The 24,168-nt window shown below is 39.6% G+C and overlaps 1 protein-coding gene across 1 annotated transcript in view; it reads left to right on the top strand.

The window, feature by feature from the left end:
* ada (adenosine deaminase) overlaps positions 1-24,168 on the top strand; it is a 333,413-nt gene that overhangs the window by 16,411 nt on the left and 292,834 nt on the right. The window lies entirely within an intron of this gene.

Raw genomic sequence — 24,168 nt, 5'->3', positions numbered from 1 at the left:
TATGGAAACGAGTAATAAAGTATATTAATTACTCGTTATTCTCTACTAATAGTTAATTAAAGACTATATATTATGGCTATTTTGCACATCCCTTTCAAGATTTTAAAGGTGTATTGACATATCATTTACACAACTTACGGTGTAGTTATGAAATGAATGAAAAACGTGGGTCACAGGTTCCTCAACAGCGCATTACAAGACATCTATCAATATGTGTGTACCTCCTCCATTAAACTGTCATATTCTGCACATTTCTTATTCTATCTACATACATAAGAGTATAATCCATATGTATAATATCAGTTAAAATAAGTGCTTCAACATAGTTAACATTGCAGGAAAGCAATATATTAGACGTTAAGTACTTTGTATTTATCTGTAGATAGATACCCCCAATGTTTTTTTCTTATTTAAAAGAAGACCATAATCTGTTATTTAATGTTTAAATAAAGGTTAATTCGTTTTTCTGTTTTGCACCTCCTCCTATTAATATCTTTGTACATCCTGCACTAAACTGTTTTATTGAAGAGATCACTTATAGTATCTTCTTGATTTTTTATATTCTATATTTCTATCACAGACCTTCTACTTTCCCTCTATGAAAGTATATGTACTCTTAATATTTTTTTAATCAAATATAACACATAAAAACAATAATTCAATAACGTGCTTTAACCACTAGGCACACAAGGTACACAGACACTTATGTACAACATCTGAAGATGTGTAGTTTTATTCATGCTTTCACATAATTTTACAGCATATTGCTATACTATTTCAGAAGCAGTATTTACATTCTTACATTCAAAATGCAATCCAATTCAAATCAGTAATATCTTTAAAAACTACAGTCCTTTTTTATCAGCTGTGCACCGTTATGGTGTAAATATAACCTATCTATGAATTACATCAAATGTAAAAGTCAGCCGAATTAGTGTCGATACTGCAAGGAGACGTATTGTGTGAAGAGAAATTGAGAAGTTTTTTAATTGTTGATATATTTATGATCCACGTCAAGTATTCAGTTTCGGCGGCATTTCTTCAGTTTTTCCATAGGTCTCATCATCAGGGCGCTCTAAATAAAGAACTACGGCAGATCTGTAATATTTAATGCAGCCGAACCGTGTATTACAATGCCGTTATGTGATGACTTTCAAAGAGAAAAGCAAGAGCACTCGGAATTAAGTATTATTTTAGTCTTTTCAAATGTTTTCCGGATTTCATATAATATAAACACCAAATCCCAGCATGCATTGCGGCTAAAACATCCAATCAGCGTAGCTGAGAATCTTGGGTAATCGCTCGAAATGCCCACGTCTGTTTCCGGTTATTTTTATTTTTAAATTCAGTTCCTGACGGACGCCAAAAAAGACCGAGATTATGGAATTAAACCAATAAATAAAAGCAAGGATAATTGTATGTTATTGGTGAGTAAATAACAGTGTGTTATTTTGAAAAGAATAACAAATTAGAAGGAAAAAAATATTTAAAAATACGAGGCTCTGAGCCCCGTGCATTTTCCTCACAGACGTAAGGTAATCTTCGTCATAACTAGCAAACTAAACATCATGTACATGTACTGCACAAATAATCAGAAATAAAAACTCATTACTCGCATACAATGACATCAAAACGCATTTTAATGGCCAAATGAACCTTAAAATAGCCATTTTCCACCGAGAATAACACGAAGGACAGCCATTGTTGTTGATCACGTGGTCTGGGAGCTGTTGCAGCGTCCATAGCAACCACCTTAGCAACCATGAATGTGTACACATTCATGAAGTAATCTTCGTCATAACTAGCAAACTAAACATCATGTACATGTACTGCACAAATAATCCGAAATAAAAACTCATTACTCGCATAAAATGAGATCAAAACGCATTTTAATGGCCAAATGAACCTTAAAATAGGCATTATGAAGGTCTATGGGACGCCCTGCCCGTAGAAGCCTGACGGGCAAGGGGTCCGCTGCGTCCCAATGAAGGTCTATGGGACGCCCTGCCCGTAGAAAATGACGGGAAAGGGGTACCCTGTACGTAATATAGCGACGGGGAGGGGCCCTGACCGTCCGTCAATATGTGACGGGATGGGAGTGAGAACGTCACACACACACACACACTAGAGAGGCCGGATCACTGCCATCCCAGCGGAGCCTTTACAGCACGATACGTGTGTAATAAACTCACATTATCTGCCATAGCCCACATAACCTCTCTGCTGATTTCCACGTCCATTAGAGGCATCCACACACAACTAACTGCATTTACTGAAAAGGCAAAGAGCTTCCGTGATTCTTGAAGGCAAGGCAATTTTATTTATATAGCACTTTTCAGCACGTGGCGATTCAAAGTGCTTTACAGATTAAAAGCAAAAGACATTTAAGAACAAATACAGCATAAATACATTAGTAAAAAGGCATTTAAAAACAGGCATAAGTATGGTGTGAGTATGGGCAGCTCAATTAAAAGCAGCTGCAAATAGGTGCGTTTTTAATCTGGATTTAAAAATAGGAAGTGTTTCGACGGACGTGCACGATTTGGGCAGTTTGTTCCAGATTGTTGGGGCATAATGACTAAAAGCTGCGTTTCCATGTTGAGTGGTTATTCTCGGAACAGAGAGCAGACCCGACCCAGAGGACCCGAGACTCCGGGATGCTTCATAGTGACGGAGGAGGTCGTCTATATACCTCGGTCCTAAGCCATTTAGTGATTTAAAAACTAGTAGTATTTTAAAATCAATTCTTTGGTCGACTGGAAGCTAGTGTTAATTAAGTCAGCTATTTTTTTATTTCGTTTTAGTCTTAGTCCCGTGTTAAATTTCCTTTTTAGTTTTAGTCATATTTAGTCACCTTCATCCTGTTTTTATTTAGTCAAGTTTTAGTCGACTAAAAGTCTGAGCATTTTAGTCTTATTTTAGTCAAAGAAAACTAATTATTTTAGTCTACTTTTTGTCAATGAAAACTTTTGAGTCTTTTTTAGTCATCAGATTATAAAGAACATTTCAGTCAAACTAGCCAAAACCAATAATTTGTCATTTTAGTCAAACATATTTCACAATAAGATTATATCTAGCCAGTGTAATGATTTCAGAACCGGACTTTTCCTATGGCCATATTTAACCCTACATAAGTAATGAACTAATGTTAAGATAATGTGATAAAGTAAATGAAAATAATAGAAGGTATCATTTTTGACGAATCGGTATCCTTTTCCTTGATTTATCATTTGGTTTATAAAGTGTATCCAAATGATAAATAAATAATCATTTTAGTTATTTTGCAGCAAGAATGCCTTAAATTATCTTTAAAATGTGAGGATGTAATGGCATTGTTTGTCATACATGATAAACTTGTTTTCTTGGATTTTTTTGTTCTAAAATCGAAAAATACATTTTGCACATGAATCGCCTATTTACAGCTGTTTGAGTGCAGATTACCAGAGACCATAGTGATGTCTTCAAACATCTTTTTAAAACCAAATCGCGAATATATTAATGGTTCAGACTGTTTTTTGGAAAAACTAGACGTTTGAAGACTTAAAACATCGATTTTATCAATACATCGGGAACATACGCTGGATAGTCATCGCCTATTATTAGTTGTAAAACAATGTCTATAACATATTTCCAAAGGATTTGATGTCTGCAAATGTCTTGTTTTGCCCAACATGCTAATATATTTAGTTTAAAACAACACAGAGAAAAGCATCAAATCAATACATCTGAGAAACTGTAGAAGAATATGACTTAACGCAATTAACTGACTGTTAAAATGGTTGCCGATTCATTTTCTGACACTCTACTCATCAAATTAACCATTTACTGTAGTAGGGCTGCTCGATTATGGCAAAAATCATAATCTCGATTATTTGGGTCAATAATTGATATCACGATTATTAAAAACGATTATCCATTTACTTTGAAAACATCCATTTATTGAAAAAAAAATGTGAACAGTATGTTTTTAACGGTTGATTTCCCTGAACTTTAAAGATCCCATGTCATGCTTTTCCGGTTATTACCCGTCCCCTTGTGAGTTATGAAGGTTTGTATGCATGTGAACGGTGTGCAGAGTCACAACCCAAGTACACCCTGTAGCGAGTACAACTCGAACACAGAAAATACCTTCCCAAAAGCCTCGTTGGAGATACGTCATTGTCCATTGTTTACTTCCTGGGTATTGTGACGTAGGAATGGCCAGTAGCCGCGCCCAGAGCTATGACGCCATACGGTCATGCGTTGCGATTAAAATACGATTAATTGAGCAGCCCTACCATTTAGGTTCCAATACAATCCCATAACACTCCAACTTCTGAATGAAGGACGTCTTCATCTGAATAACAAACCAATACTCAACAATTCAGCAATGCATCAAAACATGAATCAAGATCCCAACAACCAGTCTTATCTTACCAAAGTAATGATCTGCTCGAGTCCCCAACTGCTTCAGACGACTCATCCGAATCCACCCCCCCTCCAGTGCTAAGCGTTACCCAGCGTGGAGCACCTCATCGCTGGATCTTTGCCCTCCTGCTCGCTGCCCTGACAAATGTGGTGTGGGCTCAGCCTATTCACACGATGTCAGCAGCTGCTCTGTTGACAACAAGCCCACTTCAAAACACAAGGGAGCTGTATTTCCTCATCGGGGTTAGCATTGTTGTTTCTCTCTCCGGTCCTCCTCTCATAAATAAATAAAAAGCCCTGTCCATTCAACTCTGGTGTATACACCTCATTTCCTCCCTCTTCTTATAGGAAGCTTGTGTGTAGGACGTCCTTATATCCCCTGCAGAAGTGAATATTGCAGCTTTTCAGCAAGCTTTCTGTGCTGGGGAACACACACACACACATCTCTCCCACAAAACAGAAGCTTACTTTAGAGTTTCAATCTTTTCCTGGGGAACACACACACACACACACATCTCTCGCACAAAACAGAAGCTTACTTTCGAGTTTCAATCTTTTCCTGGGAAACACACACACACACACACATCTCTCCCACAAAACAGAAGCTTACTTTAGAGTTTCAATCTTACTGTTTAGGTCGCAGCAGAAGTCACCATCTCCTCTGTCAGACATGTCATCACGGATAACGCTGGATGCTCCATGCAATGTTCTATCACCTCCCTGAGCAGCAGAGTTACGGAGAGCGATCGCTGCCACTCTCGCATAATTGGCAACCTAAATGAGTGCACTGAGCTCCTGCGCCTGAAGGCATTATGAATCAGTCAACGAACAGGAGATAAGAAGCCTGACCGAGGCTATTAGCGTCAGCCGCCGCGTGGAAAAGTCTTTGAGAGAAAAGAACTGATGAATAAAACAAAAAGGCCCGGGTGAAGGCTACTTCTTCAGAAAAAGCTAGAGACAAATCAAAAATCAATCTATCCGGGACAGATGATCTGTGCGGGCGTCGGAGCCCTCTGGAGATCAATTCCCTGCATTGCTTGGGAGATCAGAGAGGCGGAAAGAAATGCATATGAATGGCTTCCACCATTTCATAAACAACACACTCTCGGATGTTAATTATAGACTATTTTGTTTATTCTCCGTTATTCAATTTGTTTTTTAGTTTGTAAAATGTGAGAGAGGAAAGATTTTCCCTAAGCCCACGGTGGAGTCAAATTAAATTACCAACATATCAAACCACAGAGTTTTTGCATGAAAAAAGGTTGAAACTGTTTCTCCTGTTGATGATCGACTACCGTACTTTTCAGACTATAAAGCGCACCTGCATATGAGCCGCAGCAGCTCAATTGTCCGTCTGTCTTGCTCTCGTTCTGTCTCTCGGTTCCACTTTTACTTTGGCGCTACCTGTCTCACTCTTTTCCGGCCTCCAGCTTTTTCGAGATGGGTCTGTCTGCAGACCGCAGCAAGGAGGCGTTTCCTATAGGGGCGTTTCCTATAGGGGCGTTTCCTATAGGGGCGTTTCCTATTCCTATAGGGGCGTTTCCTATAGGGGCGTTTCCTAACTTTTTTTATCCAGCTGCTTTTATAAATCCTCGCAGAAGAAGTCATTGTTCTAGTGATGGGAATTCATTTGGCTCACCAAGAAGAGCCGGCTCTTTCGGCTCCCAAAGGGCTCTTCAGTTTACCACATATTATACCTTTTAATTAAATCAAATGTAGCCCTGTTTTGACTAATGATTTATATGTGTACACATATATCACTTAAATTATTCAAGACATCCTTTGTACTAAAGTATTCAAAAGTAAAAATTACATGTTTAATATAAATTATTTGCTGTGGCCAATTGTTTTCATTGCATTTACAGACCCGTGTAACTCTCTGATACCACCCAATTAATGCATTGACTTGCTTGTAGAACCACGCTACACAAAACAAATGGCAACACCTATAAAAACTATTTAAAAAAAGGGGCTACTGTATCAACCTATATAAATATAGTTTTTCTCCCTGCAGGAGAGGGGAGCGTGCTTTGAGATCAACTCAGCGGTCCAGACATAGACATCATAGCTACGGCGACATAGTTGCCAGTTACTTTTGGCATTAGGGCAGGGATATCTTTCAAGGTTTGACATAATGAATTGTGCTACTTTTAAAGCAAGCAACGATGTTTTCAAATCTGTAATCAAAAAGCTCCTCAAAAACACTATAGAAGCAGTTCCTGCCGTTGCTACGTTAGTTCAAACAGTAACAACGGACTACTTTTCTTAGCGGATGCATGTCAATTTAAATCAATACAAAAAACTATTTTTTAAATCAATAAAATCTTTTTCTAAATCCATAAAAGCATTTCAATTATTATTGGGAGTCATGTCGTTACTTTGTTGAGAATGTGGCCATGTGTAATAAGCGGGATAATGTCCACATTGCACATTGCATAATGTGCCTTCATGCCGATCTAGATCCCTCCGCAAAAACAAAACAAAAAACGTCTCGTTCGCGGGCGAGAGCCGGCTCCCGTCGTTCACTATAGGAAACGCCCCTATAGGAAACGCCTCTATAGGAAACGCCTCTATAGGAAACGCCTCCTTGCTGCGGTCTGTAGACAGACTCTATTGGCTTTTCCTGCTGGAGCTTAAAGGTGGCGGGCGCGGACCGGTCCTAGAGCCCATAGCGTTAAAGGTGGTTAATTTTACCTGTAAAATCCATAAATTTAGGAGGCTCCCTAGTGGCCGTTAGCTGTACAAAAAAAATGGGGGAAAAAGTCGCGGCTTATAGTCCGAAAAGTACGGTAATTGTTTTATAAAGTTATAAAATTGGTAAAAAAATATGTAATTTATGAAGACAGTAAATGTAATATATTGAACAATGTAACAAAGTATTTTCAAATATATAATGAAGGACAAACCATTTTTTTTGTAAATGAATGTCTACTGCCTTCTACTTCTTATATTACTACACTTTACAAAAGCAGCACGAAGGACGAAATATAATATCAGAACAATTGACCATGAAGATAACGGATGCAACTACCAACTGCCTACAAATTATTTTCCCAATTAGTCGATTTATCCACAGAATATCTGCAGAAATATCCCATTACAACTTCCCAGAGGGACATCTCAAATGTCTCGTTTTTCTTTTACGTCCATAACCCCACAGATATTCAGCTAACTGTCATAGAATACATTAAATCAGAAAATATTCTCATGAGAAGCAGAAACGGGTAATTTTTCTGAAAGGATTGCTTAAACAATTACAACTGAAATGGTCGTATCATTTTCTCTCAATCCGCTACTAATCGTTGCTATAATGTGCAGCATGCAGATGGAAATCAATCTAGCACAAAGCTGTTTTATGAAAACGAAAGACCCACAGTGTTAATGGCTTTAGATATCCGCTTTGTTCAAGCTTTCACTACGCGCGTGTGGATCGACTCTCTGCTCCCTGCCTGACAAACTTCAGGCTAATATTTGCTGGCTGTGGATTAGAAGGTCAGAGATGCAACGAGGTACTAAAGCAACATGAGCCTGTGGGTCAGAAAAATCTATTCAAACTGTGAAGGCAACCTGCGAGGTTAAGCATGCCGGTACAAAAGGTCTGATGACTTTTCACCAGGTTAGCAGGATCAATGTGGCAGGTGAGGTTAAACACTAACTCACCAGTAAGAGGGCTGATTTAATAGTGTTACAAACCCTTAAGGGTTATAGTGGAATCAAGCTAAAACAATGCTACACTATCGCACCCTTTAATGCTCATGTTCAGGTTCATATCAGTATGTAGTGTTTATCTATACTGTGACATGTCTCCATGCTTTAATGTTCAAAAAGCCCTTTATGTTTCTCATACTGCCTGTGCTGCAGCACCTCTTTTCACCCTCTGTCTGAAACCAGAGCCCAGTCTGCTCTGATTGGTTAGCTGGCCGGCTCTTTTGTGATTGGTCAACCGCTTAGAGATGTCCCGCCTCTAAGCCTATAACATGAATGTGTTGTAGCGCTAGCCAATAGAAGCCGAGTGTTATAGTGCTAGTCCTAAACAGCACACTACCGGGGGCGGGGCCCAAAAAGCATAGTAGAGACCCTTTAACAGCTGTTCTGTTAATTTTGCACTTACTGCAGATATTGAGATATCGGATTGGATTGTCTTCTGCCTTTAAAGTTGGAGAAAATAGTATTGTTTTTAAAAAAAGGCACAAATAATAGAAGTTTCCCTTTAAAATAAAAAACATGTATTCATTCACAAATATCCTCCCTCTGAATCCTCACTTATGACACACCACAATTGATGGTGAGATCCTGCAGCCTTCTGCCTGGATGTTCTCTATTATCTGTATTATGCTGTGTTCCTCTGCAGCTCCTCTGCAGCGAGCCGTCACTCCTCTGCCTCTTCAAAAGGAATCATTGATAATATGTCAGAACAATCTGACATAAGTGGATGTGTGTGAGTAACAGGAACAGACGGGAGCAGCTACAGTGTACACCATAGTACATGTAGAAGCTCACCGCTGATGTTCATTTCAATTGAGTAGTTAATTTAACATCCCTTAGTTACTCTAGCACAGGGGTGCCCACACTTTTTCAGCTCGGGAGCTACTTTTAAAATGACCAAGCCCAAATTATCTACCTACTGCCCACACTACCTTTGCGATCGACGTATTGGGCACCTCTGATCTAGCATGTACACAAACATAATTTGGTTGAAAAAACATGTTACATTAGAGTAGTTTGTTCAGGTTTATAATTTTGTTTAGGTTTATTGGGACTGTCAGTGGATAACTGCTGCTGGGAAGTGAGGCTGATATGGCGGAGGTAGGTTCAGCACTCTGCACAAGAATAATAAATGCATTTGTTAATATGTTCTCCATATGAACATGCACTCAGAAGGCGTGGATGTAATGCATTTGCAGTAATATAATACATTAGTAATATAATGTGTAGCACTTAGCAGAGGAGCAAGACTACTGAACAAGCCCACCAGGTGAAGGGAGCCTTTTGTGCGAAGCAGCTGTCCACAATCTGCTGCTGGAAAGTCGATGAAATGACCACAAAGTGAGGCAGAATGACCACAAAAGACAACAACAAAGAGATGCTCAACAGACACAAAAGCGCAAATTGTACACAAAGACACAAAGCAGCCAGAGGCGCGGGACACAAAAAGGCCACGAGATGCAAAATAACCACAAAAACAGGCGAAACAGCCATGAAGAGATGCAAGAAAGCAAACAGCAGATCTCCAGATACTTCAAACTATTGCTTTGAGAAAATCTCAAATGACTAAGTGTTTCCACCCAGATGACCACATCACATTTATGACCTGCCTCTGCACAGGAAGTCGGTCATGACTTTCTGTTAATGCAAATCACACTGATCACTGAACCAGAAAAGTAAAGCTCACAAACAAACACTTATGTAACATGTTTTCCTTTTCTAAATTTGTTTTCATTAAAGCAGTGACTTCCTTCTCTCACCGAGCACAAACTAGTAAACCAAAATGTCCTCTCGTTTTTTTAAACAGATGGCAGGAGAGCGGAGAAAGCCCTAAAGAGACGGACTTGATGTTCCCTTTTGTTAGCACAGCTCACTTAGCAACAGCTGGGTCAATCAATATCAGTCCTTAAGCATCATAATATCGCTTCACACACACACACACACACACACACCACAGCAAGAGTAACAAGGTCACACATACGAGGTTTCCATATCCATGTTTGGAGTTAAGTGACGGTTACATTACCAACACTGTGTCCCCCGAGGCCCCGAAAACTGCAAATAAACCGTGATCGATGAAGGCTTTTACAGGCGAGAGGACGGACACACTAGACTGTGAACAGACGCATGAGAAGAGAGGGAATCCCTGCCTGGTGTGACTGAGTCTCATCAACCAGCCATGACTCACAGCTGAGTCAGGAGCAGGTGCTGCGACTGGGCGCTGAAATAGCACCGAGATAACAACACCCTCCAACCACACCTTAAAAAGAAATCTCACATCTCTATCTAAATGTTGACGCAACTGCTCGTTTAGACCCATCATCCTCGAGACAAGGAAAACAGAAATGTGTCGGGAGAAACTGATTTCAAGACCGATTATAAAAACTATAGGAAGCAAGTACTGTAAGACAATAGTTTGAGTTGATCTATTTTTAGCTTTTACTTATTTTTTTATTTTATTACCTAATAACTTAAGTTACTTAGCATTTTTTGATTAAAATACAAAACATAAACTTTCTTAACATAGTGACATCAATATGTAACACTTGCTCTTCTATTGGCTAGCGCTCCAACACATTGTACGTGATAGGTTAAGGGGCGGGACATATGGCGCATTTCCGCTGCAGAGCCTCGCACGGCTTAGTACAGTATAGTTAGGCCTTGGTAGGCCAGGCTCACTTTATGCTGCGTTTTCATTACAGTTTAGGAACTGGGGTAGTAACTATAGTAACGCAGTGTAGGCGGAGCCGTGACGTCATCTTCAATGCGAAACACAAAACCAACATCAGCTGTTAGCACTCAGAGCTCACAGCTCCTCATATCTGTTCAGAAACTAGACAAAAGTTAAACAAGTACAAACCACAGACGGTCTGTGTCATGGCGAATACAGTCGCTGGTTTATTTATGTCTGTAGGCCGTTGCTGTGAGTGTGGACGGTCGGAGCATATATAACGTTAGCTTAGCTGATCTCCATTCAGAAAACACGCATTTTAAAAGGTTTTTTCGCCTGCCGTCTGTCTGCAGACTTGTCAAAGCATTAATTCATGGTTTTTACTAACCGGTATCAGTATGTTGCTACTTCGGCATCATTTTGAAATGTGTATTACAATTAAATCACGGTAAAATATGTTCATTTTGTTGTAGTTGCCAGCGATTCTCTCTCTAGTTTAGCATACTCAGCCCGGTTGTTGGCCCGGAAAGAACCTCGATTTTGGAGAGCCAGAAAACTGTGAAAAAGTACCCGCTAGCCGGAACTACGTCAAGTGGAAACGCAACCAAAAATGGGGCGGGCACGGCACGTTTAAACCGCAATCCGCGCTGTGGTGGAAATGCGCCATAAGTGGTTGACCAATCACAACAGAGCCGGCTAGCTAACCAATCAGAGCAGACTGGGCTCTGGTTTCAGACAGAGGGGGAAAAGAGGTGCTCGATTATGGCAAAAATCATAATCTCGATTATTTGGGTCAATAATTGATATCAAGATTATTAAAAATGATTATCCATTTACTTTAAAAAAAAAAAATTGAACAGTATGTTTTTAACAGTTGATTACCCTGAACTTGAAGTATAATTCAACTGAAAAACCAATACTAATATACAAGACTAATTGAGCAGCCCTACACCAACTCTGGTTTCAGACAGAGGGTGAAAAGAGGTGTTGCCGCACAGGCCGTATGAGAGAAATAAAGAGCTTTTTGAACACTAAAGCATGGAGACACGTCACAGTAGAGACACTAGAGACAAATATGAAACCTGAACATTAGCATAATAGGGCCCCTTTTAAAATAGCAATATATAAAGTCATTAAGATGAACTTTTTACCCAAAGCCGTTTATACATTAATGCATAAAAAAACCCAAGAATGTAATATACATTTTCCTAAAATTGTCCATTTGACATAAGCAATTATTTTACTTTTTGTACGGTTGACTTGGATGCTCGATTTGAATGCAGTGTTTTTAATTGTGATACAATATTTCTATACTTTAGTTGTTCTACTTTTAAGTAAGTAGAAGATCTGAGTACTTCTGAGTAAAAGTGATTCATGCCTCTTGAGAAAAACATCTCTGAAAAGTTACTATCTTGTTTACTTTTCCAGCCACGCTCACTTATGTCTGTGTAAGCTCCAGGCTCTCGGGGACATTATCAGTATGTGGACATAACTCTGTGAACGGTGCTGCGTCCAAGTGGAAAATATTTAGATGTGGGTGCTCTGCTGAGTGTCTGGAAAAGTACCGAGAGCTGAAAAAAAACATCTCACTTTTCAGACATGGTACTCTGAAAGTCTGTTCTTGTCTTGTTATTCCTTTTAGTTTACTTTAAAATGTCACAAGTTTGACACAGTGCGTTAATCATTTTAATGAGCGGACAATTTTGATAACAAATTGTTTTAGTTTGCTTTGCTTCACACACAAAACGGTGTTGGGCTTTGGTCTGTTAGGACAAAACTAAAATAAATCCAATGATATTATTTGGTGCTCTCGGAAACTATGTCTTTCTTCTGTCGATTAATCAAAAATGAAAATAACTGTTAGTTGAAGCTGTTTGTATGAAATCAATTTCTAATGTCGCTTTGAATTACAATGATATACGTTAAAGAAAACCAGTAAATATTTGAGGCATTTGCGATTGTAAAACTGATTTAAACAACCATAAATGTATATCAGCAACATTACAATAGTTGCTGATATAAAGTCTAAAGTCATTTGCATAAATCCAAAACTACATCCAGATTATTTGACGAGGCAATCAACTCAAAAATGCTCTTAAAATGCAGATGTTCTAGTTTTCTGTTTTAGATAATAAGCATTTGCTTCCTCCTACTCCCTTTCGGACACATATGATTTATTTTTTTAATTATTATTATTAATATGAAGACTTTTTGTATCATGAACGTGGATAAATACTGTATTTTACCAATACGGTATTCTGTTTCTCACATTTGTTATTTTTTTAATCTGTTCGAAATAAAGATTGAAATGAAATGAGATCATCATAATTATTTGGTCAAAAGATAATGTGGGTGCAGGACCTAATAAAAGTGTTTGATAATTTAAAAAGTACTTTATTGGGGTGTAACTAGTAAGATCCTTTTCATTATTTGTCTAGAATTGTCAATAAAATGTTAAACAATCACAATTTCCTAACACCCACGTAGGGCTGCTCGATTATGGCAAAAATCATAATCTCGATTATTTGGGTCAATAATTGATATCAAGATTATTAAATACGATTATCCATTTACTTTAAAAATAAAATGGAACAGTATGTTTTTAACAGCTGATTACCCTGAACTTGAAGTATAACTCAACTGAAAAACCAATACTAATATACAAGACTAATTGAGCAGCCCTACACCAATGGTAACGTCTTGTTTGACCAACAGCACATTTTGGGCATTTTTGCTAAAACAATTGCCCCTAAAGTTAATTCCAGGTTCATGTTCTTTAATTCAACCTAACATGAATAGATTGATTGTATTAGATTCAATTACAAGCCGTCTCCCAAGTCCCATCAGTCCTCAGGTGTCTCTTCGCATCGAGCAGCTGCTGAGCCTCACTGCTGTGGAAGTCGATGATCTTCCTCCCACTGTCTATTCTATTTATTCTAATTCTATAGTGAGGTTGCCAGGTTCTATTTCTGTGCACACATTTAACAACACGAGACTTCAGCAGGAAGCAGGTGGTACACACACACACACACACACACACACACACACACACACACACACACACACACACACACACACACACACACACACACACACACACACACACACACACACACACACACACACACACACACACACACACACACACACACACACACACACACACACACACACACACACACACACACACACACACACACACACACACACACACACACACACACACACACACACACCACACACACACACACACACACACACACACACACACACACACACACACACACACACACACACACACACACACAGCAAAAGACCCTTGAGTTGACAACGAGTGGGAGGATGAGGAAGGTCTGGAGAAAGATGATGTGTGATGGAAAGCAGTTGAGGAAGCATGATGACGAGAGGAAAAACAGAGGGGGGCAGAGAAAGAATGCATGAGTGTTTATCGTGCTTTCTAAATAAGGAAATGTGCCTCACTGGCTCCAATGTTTTCACAACCGAAGAGAGAAAGGAACAACAAGAAAAAGAGATGTGAGAAACGTAACGGATTCTGCTCGGCTATGCTGCAACACATCTGGAACTAAACGTATGATTTGGTTCAAAGCTACGTCGTCCTGCACCACGTGTTCAGAGGGATTTCACCCATAAGTCCCCATCTAATACAGGAGGCGTCTTTGCATGACTAAAGCAAAGCATGAGAATTAGAAACATATACATTATATATATTATCAAAATACTATTATAAAATATTATTTATCCCGGGGGTACATTTGATTGTATAACAGTTGCTCTATTTAACTTCACACATGCCCGATAATCAGTAACAGAAACATTATGTATATTAATTATAATTAAAACTGCGGTCGCACTTGTGCGCGCAGTGATGAGCGGGCCCTCGCGTCCGTGCGCCTGTCGGGGAGGGTTGCTGGTCCCCCCCCTCAGTCCTCCGAGATGAGCCGTTTGTCATGTCTCTAAATTGTTTACCTGACTTTGCGTTCCTTTGTTTCTGACCAGGAAATCTTAGGCATGTGCGCCAACTGTGTTGGTACCATTTTTCCTGCATCAACCAGGTGCATATGCCGACAGTGAAGAATAAACATATTTATAACTAGTTTAGCTAGCTCCAGAGGTAGATGGAATAGCGAAGTGTGTTTGGTCTAACTGTTAGTGTGTGTTTTGCTCTGCTCCGCAGTCCGTCACAGCAAACATTTAAATGTAAACCTAAGACGCAAAGAAGTCCAAGATAACAGATAAATATAAACAACTATAATGTAGATTCAATTATATGAGAGAAGTTGTAGATTAAGTGTAGACAGTATTTAAAAAAAAAGACAATGTTAACAGCAATGTAATAAGTATATACAGTATTATGCAAAATGACAAGTACTACATGGCACACAGATGTAATTTTTTAATTATAAGTAAAAGTATGTAAGGCTGAAGTGACAGCAGTGATGAGCATTTAGATTAATGACGGGCATATTTATCGACTGAACATGCTCATTTTCTACAGTAATGTGTCTGACCCTCCACTGATGCTGTATACTAAGTTTGGCGTTGAAAAAGAAAACATGGAAATTTAAGGTAATATTTCACTGTTTTTAACATTATGGTAATTTAAAAAAAATAAAGAAGTTGGAGCTTTGGGGTTCCTGGACATAATATGTAGAGTAGGTCCACCCGAATAAGTGGGCAAAATTTCCGGTCATTCGGAGTTACGGTGCCACTTTGTAAAGGTTTCCAAAAATGGAAATGTAGTAGTTTGGTTGAATTTGTGACATGTAAATCGTCAACAATGGTGTATTCGCTGTTAGCTTACGACCTCCACGAGTAATTTTTCAAAAATGTGCTCCTCAATTAAGTATCATATTGGATAGGGGCTGAACCTGTCCTGCATTGGAATTTTTCCGATCATTCCCCTAGGAGGAGTTTGCAAGAACGTGCGTAAAATGGCTGAAAAACGCACATTTTTCAAAATGGCCGACTTTCTGGGGGGCGGGGCTAATGGAAGGCAATTTGAAATATGTGTGCAATCATAATAGCAATATGTATACAGCGTCTCGTGAATATCGGAATAACTATATCCGAGTAGTTTAGAGTAATTTGCGACATGTAAATCGTCAACAATGGTGTATTCGCTGTTAGCTTACGACCTCCACGAGTAATTTTTCAAAAATGTGCTCCTCAATTAAGTATTATATTGGATAGGGGCTGAACTTGTCCTGCATTGGAATTTTTCCGATCATTCCCCTAGGAGGAGTTCGCAAGAACGTGCATAAAATGGCTGAAAAACGCACATTGTTCAAAATGGTGGACTTTCTGGGGGGCGGGGCTAATGGAAGGCAATTTGAAATATGTGTGCAATCATAATAGCAATACGTATACAGCGTTTCGTGAATATCGGAATTACTATATCCGAGTAGTTTGGAGTAATTTGCGACATGTAAATCGTCAAAAATGGTGTATTCGCTGTTAGCTTACGACCTCCACGAGTAATTTTTCAAAAATGTGCTCCTCAATTAAGTATCATATGGGATAGGGGCTAAACCTGTCCTGCATTGGAATTTTTCCGATCATTCCCCTAGGAGGAGTTCGCAAGAACGTGCGTAAAATGGCTGAAAAACGCACATATTTCAAAATGGCCGACTTTTTGGGGGGCGGGGCTAATGGAATGTATCTACAAATATGTCCGCAATTCCATGAGTAATGTCTGTGCTAAAATCCGTGAAGTTCTGAGAGTTATATGTGACTACCACACAATAGGGGGCGCTAGTGAGCAGTATTTTTGAAAAAGTACGTTGTTTTTTTTACATTCTTGAAAAGGTCGTGGGCTGTGATGCGTGTCCCAAGTTTTGCGTACCGAAACACATTTAAGCACATCGTCATAAAAAAAAAAGTACAGGCCACGCCCACAATTGTCATTCGTTGTGACACTTTCAATATAAGTCCATACTCATCCCCAGAGTATGTCTAAAAAAAAATAAAAAGATTTCGTCCATCATTTCATGAGTTATACATTTGTCATGTTTTTGGCGCCCCCTATAGTCCAAAATGGATATTACTTTTTGTGCTTATTCCCCAATACACACTGAACCTTACCACCAAAATGTGTGTTTTTTTGGTACATTGTTGATGAATTATGAGAATTTCTATCTAAGCCCCGCCTTTTTGCAAACACGTTTAGAGTAATGACGGCCACATTTATCGACTCAACATGCTCATTCCCTACGATAATGTGTCTGACCCTCCAGCGATACTGTATACTGAGTTTGGTGTTGAAAAACCTAAATTTGAAATTTAAGTGAATATTTCACTGTTTTTAACATTATGGTAATTAAAAAAAAATGAAGGAGGTGGAGCTTTCGGGTTCCAGGACATAATATGTAGAATAGGTCCACCCGAATAAGTGGGCAAAATTTCAGGTCATTCGGAGTTACGGTGCCACTTTGTAAAGGTTTCCAAAAATGGAAATGTAGTAGTTTGGATGAATTAGCTACATGTAAATCGTCAAAAATGGTGTATTCGCTGTTAGCTTACGACCTCCACGAGTAATTTTTCAAAAATGTGCTCCTCAATTAAGTATCATATTGGATAGGGGCTGAACCTGTCCTGCATTGGAATTTTTCCGATCATTCCCCTAGGAGAAGTTTGCAAGAACGTGCGTAAAATGGGTGAAAAACGCACATGTTTCAAAATGGCCGACTTTGTGGGGGGCGGAGCTAATGGAGGGCAATTTGAAATATGTGTGCAATCATAAAAGCAATATGTATACAGCGTTTCGTGAATATCGGAATAACTATATCCGAGTAGTTTAGAGTAATTTGCGACATGTAAATCGTCAAAAATTGTGTATTCGCTGTTAGCTTACGACCTCCACGAGTAATTTTTCAAAAATGTGCTCCTCAATTAAGTATCATATGGGATAGGGGCTAAACCTGTCCTGCATTGGAATTTTTCCGATCATTCCCCTAGGAGGACTTCGCAAGAACGTGCGTAAAATGGCTGAAAAACGCACATATTTCAAAATGGCCGACTTTTTGTGGGGCGGGGCTAATGGAATGTATTTACAAATATATCCGCAATTCCATGATAAATGTCTGTGCCAAAATTCGTGAAGTTTTGATAAACTATATGTGACTACCACACAATAGGGGGCGCTAGTGAGCAGTTTTTTTGAAAATGTACGTTTTTTTTTTACATTTTCGAAAAGGTCCTGGGATCTGACGTGTGTCCCAAGTTTTGCGTCCGAAGCTCATTTTATGCTATCGCAATTTAAAAATAATGTATAGGCCACGCCCACATTCTGAATTTGTTCTGAAACTTTGAATCTAAGTTCGTAGTTGCCCCGAGAGTATGTGTACAAAAAAAAAAAAAGATTAGTCCATCCCCTCTTGAGTTATAAATTGGTGGTGTTTTTGGCGCCCCCTATAGTCCAAAATGAAAATACTTTGGTGTGCCTATTCCCCAAGACAGACTCAACGTTGCCACCAAAATCTGTGATGTTTGGATACATTGTTGATGAATTATGAGCATTTATTTTTAAGCCCCGCCTTTTTGCAAGTACGTTTTAATTCATGGCGGAAATATTTATCGTTTGAACATGCTCATTTCCTAGGGTAATGTGTATGACCCTCAGGCGATACTGTATACGAAGTTTGGTGTTGATAAACTGAAAATTGAAATTTAAGTGAATATTTAAGGGTTTTAAAAATTATGCTAATTTAAAAAAAAAGTAGGCGGAGCTAAGGGTTCCAATTGAATTATTTGTAGAGCAGGTCCACCCGGATATGTTTGCAAAATTTCAGGTCATTCGGAGTTACGGTGCGACTTTGTGAATTTTTCCCAAATGGAATTGAAATAGGTGGCGCTAGCGAGCAGGTTGGACAATTTGAACTCATTGACTCCAGAATATCAAATTTTTCACCGGTCCTGGCGTCCGTGCAAAATTATACAACTTTTTCAGCATCCTAAAGGCCTGAAAACAAGGATTCCGTAGCAGTATAATAATAATAATAATAATAATACCACGAATAACAATATCGTGCTCGGGCCCTAATAATTTCACGAATAACAATAGGTATCCTTGCACTTCGTGCTAGGACGCCGTTGGGTCCTAGCACATCGTGCTCGGGCCCTAATAATACCACGAATAACAATAGGTATCCTTGCACTTCGTGCTAGGACGCCGTTGGGTCCTAGCACTCTCGTGCTCGGGCCCTAATGAGTAAAAGTATTGGTAATATTATTTATCCCGAGGGCCGGGGACAGTTTTAAATAAAAAATATATTTTGAAAAACATTGAGTTGAAATGTACACATTGTTCACTGCATGTTTAAATGTAACATTAATTGCATTAAAACATGAGTAAAGTAAACTTAATAGAAGAAAAGAAACAGAAAACAAAGCGATAAAAGAAAGAAAAAGGTGAGGAGACTTTCCCGCGTCTCTTTGATCAATTAACTCCCAGCTTTCAGCCGAACGCTGCTCACTTACAAAGCGACATGTTCCCTCTCTAACCACAACTGCTCTTTCTGCTGAATCTGGAATAATCTGCTCCTCTCACCTGTAGCGACGGTCGAGATGTGTGCCGAGTAATACCACTCCGCTGCATCATCACACTTTTCTCCCACAAGTCTCGGAGGATGTGGGCGTCATGTGATTGGATTTGCTGAGTTGACGAGGATAAAGAGGCACATGCGTAACCCTCTCCGTGAGCAAACCCATAAAAAAGGAAAGGACAGAGGCAACCGTTGCACTGTCCTCCAGGCCGAGATAAGGAGGCCATCATTCATGTGGGTCTACAGGACAAACACATTCAGCGTGCAGAAGAAACCTAATGATACAAGAGCAGCATCCAGATCCTTTACTCAAGCAGAAGTAGTAATACAATAGAGTTAAAGAATACTGTTAGAAGTTAACGTCTTGAATTTAAACTAAGTATTCAAGAATTAGCCTGGCCCATAGTACAGAAGTATCGTCAGCAAAATGAACTTCGAAATTAAGTATTAAAGTTATCGCTTATTATTATTTTTTACATTATAATCCCATGAACACGCACCAATGCAAAGGCAGCATTTTACAGTTTAAGATGGATGATAGTTACTTCATTACATTAGGGCGACAACAAACAATTGTTATATGCATCGAATAAACTCGAAAAAGGTGAAACTGAAAAAAATAAATGTACCTTAAAGAGGACATATGTTTATTTTAAGGATCATATTTGTATTTAGTGCCTCTAATGTAGTGTTGTCACGATGCCAACATTTTGGTTTCGATACCAAGTCAAGAATTGCGATTCCGATTATTTTTCGATACTTTTCTTAAAAAAAGGGAAACAGTCTTAAATGTAATTATTGTGCTTTATTTCACACACTTTTAAACAATGAGAACAATAAATAAAATAAATGACAAGAATTCGTATTAAATACAAATTAATACATTTCTTACAGACAGGCCTCGTGGTGTCCGTAGGCTTGGTGCCCTCGCGGCCCGTCCACACAGCGGCGTGCGTTGAAGCTTGCCGGCGGGCGTGTCTGACACTCGACCAACAACCAATCACACGAATCTCCCGCCCCTGACACACAAGCAGCGGTTTGATTGGCTAGAGCTTGTACTGGCATATGATTCGATTGGCTGACTCTTCTGCCGAGGCGTCAAAAGTTGAACATTGCTCAACCTTTGATGCAAGCAACGCCAGCAACGCTCCACGTCGCTTCCCAAAATGCAGTTCGGCTAAAAGTGACGTCACCCCATTCAAAGTGAATGGGCAGAAGCGTTGGAAGCTTCAACGCACGCCGCTGTGTGGACGGGCCGTAACTGTCAGAGATATAGCTAAAATACTGAGGGATAGAAAAGGAAATGCTTTTAACAGGCAATGACGCGGTACAGTTATTTTAATGACAGCAGCAATATATTAAATGTGCCTTCTATCTCTGGGAGCAACCTTCGGTCAACATCAGTACGTGTTATTCCTCCTCTGGGACCATCATGAAAGGCTTCAGATATTCTATCACAAACTGAGCATGAGAATTCCCACAGTGGATCAAATCAAAGCGAAACGCAGATCACAAGCTTACGATTCCCCGTCGAACAGTGAAGGTCACGCAGCTCCCTTTTATACCCTGCAGCATACAGTCTCATCACTTCACAGGGAATTAAAAACAAGGCCACTCCACCTAAAATAATCAACGCTCATATTTTCAGGAGGGGAGATTCTCATCACAGTAAATCATCTTTTGCCGGCTCGCGAGGCGAAAACCGTGTTTTCCTTCCACACCAATTCACATGGATGAGAATGCTTTTACATAAAGAGGCTTGATTAAAAAGGATCACGCCAAATAGATTCAAGAGCAGTGTTTATTCAACCCCTCGACCCTCTGTGGGCCGATGAATTAAGAGTAATCCTACATTAAATACAGGGATGTCCCGATCACCTTTTTTTGCTCCCGATCCGATTCCGATCATTTGATTTTGACAATCTGCCGATACCGATTTTTACCGATCCGATCTTTATGCAATGCATTAAGAGAAAAAAAGGTAACAGATAACGGCTGGTCATCCAACGCGATGCATTCAGCTATCTTGGCTGTTATTGTGTTGGCCTTTTCACTGTTCTGGGGCCGTTTCTCTTTCCTTTTAAAAGTCTCTGAAAGTGTCGGTTGTTTCAGTGCCGTTACCGGAGTGGCCGCTGTGTACTCGCCGTGTTGTGTTTGTTTCTCAGGTAGCGTATTAGATTGGTCGTGTTGAACGTAGCTCTGTTCTTTCCACCACGCGGAACCTCCGCCTTGCAAACATTGCATCTGGCTGTTACACTGCCTTCGCTTTCAATTTTATAATACTTCCAAACTCCTGACATTTTCTCTGTCCCGACTCCCGAGTCACCAGCTGAACGTAGCCTCTCGTTAGCTTGCTGCTACTATTAGACACTGCGCCCACTCTGTTGCCAGATTTCAGAGAAATAAGCAACCAGGTCTGAAAACAAGCCCAAGAGAGGCAACACATACATGATGTTGTGTCATTTTAAACCAAAACTAAGTCCTCAGGATGACTTTAAGACGTGAACATGGTCATTTTTGTTTTGTAACATTAAATAAAATAAAAATATTTTATACAAAAAAAAAGAAAAAATCAATTTTTTTTTTTCCCGATCCCCGATTTTTTGCTCCCGATTCCGATCTTTTGAAAATCGGATTGGATCGGGACATCTCTAATTAAATACAATGACCTAATGATGAGAAACTGATGTGTGTTGCATCTTTCAACGACATTATCAGGATATTGAGAAAACATGAGGGGATAGATGAGGGTCCTACTAAGAGGTCTTTTCTGTAGCCACTCGGTGTGTGTGAGCTGCAGGCCAGTGTGACAGGCTATTTAAATTGGCTCGGACAGTATCAAATATTTTCTGAACCAATTTTCAGCTGGAATCAAATCTACCAAAAACATTGAAGTGCTACTCCGCCCCAAATCTATCATGCTCGTTCCCTGAGGGCATAATGAGTCAGTAGTTTGATCCATTGCAGAGGCTGTGGTTAGTATTCAGAGTCGTTACAGTATACACGGTGACCCAGATTCATGGAGTACAAAAAGTTCTACAGATTCAGACGCTTCATTGAGAAAACTGTCTTTTGTCAGTATGGTAAGTACAGTGTGTACTAAACTCTGTCCAAGAGAGTTTCCATCGTAAAGTATGCAAGCAAGGCAACATGTTAAACATTCTAATTCAGTCTATAGTGTTTCATACAAGAGAAATGAAAGGTGGATTGAAGATATGCAATTAATAAGTCCATTAAAAAGTGATCAACTGTTTTTAAGATTCAGTTCATGGTTTTTAAGCATTTAAAGGTAGGGTAGGTAAGAATGGAGAAACCACCTCGAGTGCGCTAGAATCTGAAAATACGCAACCAGAAAGAATCTGCCACTTCCTTACAGAGCCCCTCCTCCAACACACACGAACGCGCACATGACCAATGAGGGCACGAGGTAAGTTTGTGCCCCGATGGAAGGCTGACAGGCAGGTAGGCCATCCAGCTACTTTAGCCGGGCCGGCTCAGATGATTGGTCGTGCTTTTTACAGCGCCACGGCTTCCACAGGTGATATTTTTTGTATGTATTTATTGTCAAAGCATTTCATGTATTCATTGCTATCGGGATGTTGAGAGCATTCCATGGAATATAACAAAACGGGTTTCTGAAGTGAATTACCTACCCCACCTTTAATGTCAGAAATCTAAAAAGGTCGAGCTTCTCAAATGTGAGGATTTATCATTTGTCTCACATTAAAGTAAAAGGTAGACTCTGACTCAGGGGTAAAGCTCCTGTAGGCTTGGGATGCATTGTAATTTGCGTTGGATAGAAGCGTTAGCTAAATTAAATGTCATGGAAATGTAAAGGAGACGAGTATTCTTGCGTTTTGGAATTCTGGTCAGAAAATCATTTGATGACATTACTAAACTAAGTTAATCATATAACCAACAAAAACGGTGTAGACTACAACTCACGACGTTGGACATAAGGTGAAAAAAAAGTTGTGTTAACTTCTAGAGAAAAACATTTGCTTCAAGACAAGGGAACTGAAAGTGCCAACTAATTTCCGAGATTTGATACTATTTCCTGCCTTCTCTCTTACATAATGGAGGACTCCACTCCAGGACTCTACATTTAACCCATCCTAGAAATTAGGAGCATTTGGCACCAAATATAAATAAATATATATATCCACTGCACCTGGGAAACAGGGAGTCCAGTACTTTGCTTAAAAGGCACATCTGCAGTGCCAAAGATGGGAACTATTACCTCTGCAGCTACTGGCCCACAATCCACTTGGGATGTTCAGGGGCATGCACTTGCAGCCCTGAGCTACTGCTGCTGCCCCAAACTAAGCTAAGCTTATGTTAACTACAGCCCTTATTTGAGGCATATAGTCATAGGGCTTATTGCATATAACCAAACCACTTTTCAAAAAGAAAAAGACAAGGGAACTGAAATTGCAAAAATGCTAACTCATGTCTGGGTTTTGAAACTATTTCCTGCAGCTCTTCATAAAAGGAATGCCGTCTCTCTAGCCTGAACAGACAACAACAAACCAGCCTTGCGTTCACACGCTAATGTTCACATAAGAAGTCATGGCCACATGATGAAAGGCTATAGATAAGCAGTCTTGTTTGATGCTGTGCAGTCTCTACTCTGCCTCAGGTGTCCTGTAGGAAGGTGGACCCAGGAGGCTTATACAACTGCTAGTTAAAGAAGGACGCTGTGCTGTGTTCAGTGTCCCTTCTGAATAAACAGTACTCACATAAACAGAAGCTGTTGGTTGTGTTGATTAGGGGTGTAACGGTTCACAAACATTTCGGTTCGGTGCGTACCTTGGTTTTTAGGTC

The sequence above is a fragment of the Pseudochaenichthys georgianus genome, chromosome 7 (assembly GCF_902827115.2).
Source record: "Pseudochaenichthys georgianus chromosome 7, fPseGeo1.2, whole genome shotgun sequence".
Lineage (NCBI taxonomy): Eukaryota > Metazoa > Chordata > Actinopteri > Perciformes > Channichthyidae > Pseudochaenichthys > Pseudochaenichthys georgianus.
Note: the sequence above shows the minus strand (reverse complement) of the source record. Positions and strands in the feature narration are given on the sequence as shown.